This window comes from Pan paniscus, chromosome 7 (assembly GCF_029289425.2).
Source record: "Pan paniscus chromosome 7, NHGRI_mPanPan1-v2.0_pri, whole genome shotgun sequence".
Classification (NCBI taxonomy): Eukaryota; Metazoa; Chordata; class Mammalia; order Primates; family Hominidae; genus Pan; species Pan paniscus.
Genome location: NC_073256.2, coordinates 141,666,148 through 141,672,147, shown reverse-complemented (window position 1 = coordinate 141,672,147; position 6,000 = coordinate 141,666,148).

Here is a 6,000-nt window from a genome sequence, read left to right as displayed (position 1 = left end):
TTTTATGCTTGGTTGGTGAGTCCCACAAAGGCCCATTAAATCAATTAAGTTGGCCGGTGTGAGAAAATCTGGGAGGGGGCAGGGAATCTGCCTGGGTTTGCTTGTCAGATAAATCCTTCCGGATCACGGGGCTGCCACGGGAGTGGCTTCCACCCCACCATCTCCTGTCCTGGGTGCTCTGGGGAGATGAGTCTGGATCCTACCTGGATTCTGCCTCCAAGGTGAGCAGCATCAAGTGGAGGTGGGACCTCTACACATCACTGAGAACCAGGGACAAGGTGTGAAGTGCTGTAGGAGCAGTGCCGAGAAAACACTCTGACAGTTTAGAGAAGGGAGTGGAGACACCTGTTGGGGCTTGGGGTAGCAGTGATGGTGAGCACAGGGTGATAAGGAAGATTTTCTGGAAGAGATGGTGTTTGACCCGGAAGGTTGGTGGGATTGGATATGCAGAGAAGATGGGAAAAGCACTCCAGGAAGCAGGTGTTTCCTAAGCCATGGCAGAGTTTGGGAAGTGTAGAGAGTGTAAGTTAAAGAGCAAGTAGCTCCTCCTGGCTGAAGCAAAAGGCACATGGAAGGAAAAAAACTTACGTGTGAAGTGAAATCTTTGGAATAGGTTTTAGGAAGCCCAAATGCTAGGCTGGGAGGAAGGTAGGTGCAGTGGCAGAGAGTCCTGGCTTTGGAGTCTGACCTTCTGGATTGGATATGTGGCTTGCTAGCTAAGGGACCCTGGGCAGCTGCCTTGCTAGGCATCAAAGCACATAGAACTTGCCTTCTCTTTGATCCTATTGTGAAGCTGCAACAAGGATTCAAATAATCCATGGAAAGCACTTTGCTTGGGTGCCTGGTAAGGATTTCATAGATGGTAACAGCTGTATTTTTTTGTTGTTGTTATTATTAGACAGTGAAATTTCCTGAAAGCTTATGTTGAGATATTTTGGAAAGGAAGGTGGGTGAAAAAACAATCTAAGAATCTACTTTGGAATTATCCCAAAAGGTCTGGGATCTTTTTTTCATCTGTCTTGTGAGCATCTTTTTATTTATTTATTATTTTTGAAACAGAATCTCACTCTGTCACCCTGACTGGAGTGCAGTGGCACAGTCATAGCTCACTGTATCCTCAAACCCCCCAGGCTCAAGAGATCCTCCCACCTCAGTTTCCCAAGTAGCTGAAACTACAGGTGGTGCCACTGCACTCAGCTAATGTTGCTTGCTATGTTGCCCAGGTTGGCCTTGAACTCCTTGCCTCAAATGTTCCTCCTGCCTTGGCCTCCCAAAATGCTGGGATTACAAGCATGTGCCACTGCACCTGGCTATGAGCATTTTTATTAATGATGAGTTGTTTATTTTGGCTGCTTCAAGGGCATAAAACCATTTATCCCAAGTCATAGTCAACCATTGTGTGGGAGGTCATATTGAATTTGACTTTTAAACAACTAGAGAGTTTAGGTAGGAAGAACAGCTCAGTTCCAAGTTCGCTTTAAGATTTATTGAGCATTGGATGGACCAGGCAAGATGGCTGAATAGGAGGAGCTCTGGTCTGCAGCTCCCAGTGAGACCAGCACAGAAGGTGGGTGATTTCTGCATTTCCAACTGAGGTGCTTGGTTGATCTCATTGGGACTGGTTAGACAGGGGGTACAGCCCATGGAGGGTGAGCAGAAGCAGGGTTGCCTCACCCAGGAAGTGCAAGGGGTCGAGGAACTCCCTCCCCTAGCCAAGGGAAGCCATGAGGTATTGTGCCATGAGGGACGGTGCTATCTGGCCCAGATACTATGGTTTTCCCATGGTCTTTGCAACTCACAGACCAGGAGATTCCCTCAGGTGCCTACACCACCAGGGCCCTGGGTTTCAAGCACAAAACTAGGCGGCTATTTTGGCAGACCCCGAACTAGCTGCAGGAGTTTTTTTCTTACCCCAGTGGTGCCTGGAACACCAGTGAGACAGAACCCCATTCACTACCCTGGAAAGGGGGCTGAAGTGAGGGAGCTGACTGGTCTTGCTCAGTGGATCCCACCCCCATGGAGCCCAACAAACTAAGATCCACTGGCTTGAAATTCTCGCTGCCAGCACAGCAGTCTGAAGTCGACCTGGGACATGTGAGCTTGCTGGGGGATGGGGCATCCGCCATTACTGAGGCTTGAGTAGGCGGTTTTCCCCTCACAGTGTAAACGAAGCCACTGGGAAGTTCTAACTGGGTGCAGAACCAACCCACTACAGCGCAGCAAAGCCACTGTAGCCAGACTGTCTCTCTAGATTCCTCCTCTCTGGGCAGGGCATCTCTGGAAGAAAGGCAGCAGCCCCAGTCAGGGGCTTATAGATAAAACTCCTGTCTCCCTGAGACAGAGCACCTGGGGGAAGGGGCGGCTGTGGGCGCAGCTTCATCAGACTTAAACATTCCTGCCTGTCAGCTCTGAGGAGAGCAGCAGATCTCCCAGCACAGCCCTCGAGCTCTGCTAAGGAACAGATTTCCTCCTCAAATGGGTCCCTGACACCCGTGGCTCCTGACCGGGAGACACATCCCCGGGGGGTCGACAGACACCTCTTACGAAAGAGCTCTGGCTGGCATCTGGTGGGTGCCCCTCTGGGATGAAGCTTCCAGAGGAAGGAGCAGACAGCAATATTTGCTGTTCTGCAGCCTCTGCTGGTGATACCCAGGCAAACAGGGCCTGGAATAGACCTCCAACAAACTCCAGCAGACCTGAAGAAGAGGGGCCTGTTAGAAGGAAAACTAGCAAATAGAAAGCAATAGCATCAACATCAACAAAAAGGATGCCCACACCAAAACCCCATCCAAAGGTCACCAACCTCAAAGATCAAAGGTAGATAAATCCACAAAGATAAAGAAAAACCAGTGCAAAAAGGCGGAAAATTCCAAAAACCAGAATGCCTCTTCTCCTCCAAAGGATCACAACTCCTCACCAGCAAGGGAACAAAACTAGACAGAGAATGAGTTTGATGAATTGACAGAAGTAGGCTTCAGAAGGTAGGTAATAACAAACTCCTCTGAGCTAAAGGAGCATGTTCTAACCCAATGCAAGGAAGCTAAGAACCTTGAGAAAAGGCTACAGTAACTGCTAACTAGAATAACCAGTATACAGAAGAACATAAATTACCTGATGGAGCTGAAAAACACAGCACGAGAACTTTGTGAAGCATACACAAGTGTCAATAGCTGAATCGATCAAGCAGAAGAAACGATATCAGAGATTGAATAAAGTGTGAAGACAAGATTAGAGAAAAAAGAATGAAAAGGAATGAACAAAGCCTCCAAGAAACATGGGACTATGTGAAAAGACCAAACCTATGTTTGGTTGGTGTACCCGAAAGTGACGGGGAGAATGGAATCAAGTTGGAAAACACACTTCAGGATATTATCCAGGAGAACTTTCCCAACCTAGCAAGATAGGCCAACATTCAAATTCAGGAAATACAAAGAACACCACAAAGATACTCCTCAAGAAGAGCAACCCCAAGACACATAATCGTCAGATTCACTAAGGTTGAAATGAAGGAAAAAATGTTGAGGGTAGCCAGAGAGAAAGGTCGGGTTACCCACAAAGGGAAGCCCATCAGACTAACAGTGGATCTCTCAGCAGAAACTCTACAAGCCAGAAGAGAGTAGGGGCCAATATTCAACATTCTTAAAGAAAAGAATTTTCAACCCAGAATTTCATATCTAGTCAAACTAAGCTTCATAAGCAAAAGAGAAATAAAATCCTTTACAGACAAGAAAATGCTGAGGGATTTTGTCACCACCACGCCTGCCTTAACAAGAGCTCCTGAAGGAAGCACTAAACATGGAAAGGAAAAATCAGTACCAGCCACTGCAAAAACATACCAAAATGTAAAGATCATCGACACTATAAAGAAACTACATCAACTAATGGGTAAAATAACCAGCTAGCATCATGACAGGATCAAACTGACATATAAAAATATTAACCTTAAATGTAAATGGGCTAAATGCCCCAATTAAAAGACAGACTGGCAAATTGGATAGAGTTAAGACCCATTGGTGTGCTGTATTCAGGAGACCCATCTCAGGTGCAAAGATACACACAGGCTCAAAATAAAGAAACGGAGAAATATTTACCAAGCAAATGGAAAGGAAAAAAAGAAAGCAGGGGTTGCAATTCTAGTCTCTGATAAAACAGACTTTAAGCCAACAAAGATCAAAAAAGACAAAGAAGAGGATTACATAATGGTAAAGGGATCAATGCAACAGGAAGAGTTAATACCCTAAATATATATGTACCCAATACAGGAGCATCCAGATTCATAAAGCAAGTTCTTAGAGACCTACAAAGAGACTTAGACTCCCACACAATAATACTGGGAGACTTTAACTCCCCACTGTCAATATTAGACAGATCAACGGACAGAAAATTAACAATGATATTCAGGACTTGAACTCAGCTCTGGACCAAGCAGACCTAATAGACATCTACAAAACTCTTCACCCCAAATCAACAGAATATACATTCTTCTCAGCACCACATAGCACTTATTCTAAAATTGACCACATAATTGGAAGTAAAACACTCCTCAGCAAATGCAAAAGAACGGAAATCATAACAGTCTCTCAGACCACAGTGCAATCAAATTAGGACTCAGGATTAAGAAACTCACTCAAAAGCGCACAACTACATGGAAACTGAGCAACCTGTTCCTGAATGACTACTGGGCAAATAACGAAATTAAGGCAGAAATAAAGAAGTTCTTTGAAACCAATGAGAACAAAGACACAATGTACCAGAATCTCTGGGACACAGCCAAAAAAGTGTTTAGAGGGAAATTGATAGCACTAAATGCCCACAAGAGAAAGTAGGAAAGATCTAAAATCGACACCCTAACATCACAGTTAAAAGAACTAGAGAAGAAAGAGCAAACAAATTCAAAAGCTAGCAGAAGACAAGAAATAACTAAGATCAGAGCAGAACTGAAGGAGATAGAGACATGAGAAACCCTTAAAAAAATCAATGGATCTAGGAGCTGGTTTTTTGAAAAGATTAACAAAGTAGACCACTAGCCAGACTAATAAAGAAGAAAAGAGAGAAGAATCAAATAGACACAATAAAAAGTGATAAAGGGGATATCACCCCAATCCCACAGAAATACAAACTACCATCAGTGAATACTATAAACACCTCCATGCAAATAAACTAGAAAATCTAGAAGAAATGGATAAATTCCTGGTCACATACACCCTCCCAAGTCTAAGCCAGAAAGAAGTCAAATCCCTGAATAGACCAATAACAAGTTCGGAAATTGAGGCAGTAATTAATAGCCTACCAACCAAAAAAAGCCCAGGACCAGATGGATTCACAGCCGAATTCTACCAGAGGTACAAAGAGGAGCTGGTACCATTCCTTCTGAAATTATTCCAAACAATAGAAAAAGACGGACTCCTCCCTAACTCATTTTATGAGGCCAGGATCATCCTGACATCAAAACCTGGCAGAGACACAGCAAAAAAAGAAAACTTCAGGCCAATATCACGATGAACATCGGTGCAAAAATCCTCAGTGAAATACTGGCAAACCGAATCCAGCAGCACATTAAAAAGCTTATCCACCATGATCAGGTTGGCTTTATCCCTGGGATGCAAGGCTGGTTCAACACACACAAATCAATAAATGTAATCCATCACGTAAACAGAACCAATGAAAAAACCGCATGATTATATCGATAGATGCAGAAAAGGCCTTCGATAAAATTCAACACCCCTTCATGCTAAAAACACTCAATAAACCAGGTATTGATGGGGAACATATCTTGAAATAATAAGAGCTATTTATGACAAACCCACAGCCAATATCATACTGAATGGGCAAAAGCTGGAAGCATTCCCTTTGAAAACCGGCATAAGACAAGGATGCCCTCTCTCACCATTCCTATTCAACATAGTATTGGAAGTTCTGGCCAGGGCAATCAGGCAACAGAAAGAAATAAAGGTTACTCAAATAGGAAGAGAGGAAGTCAAATTGTCTTTGTTTGCAGAT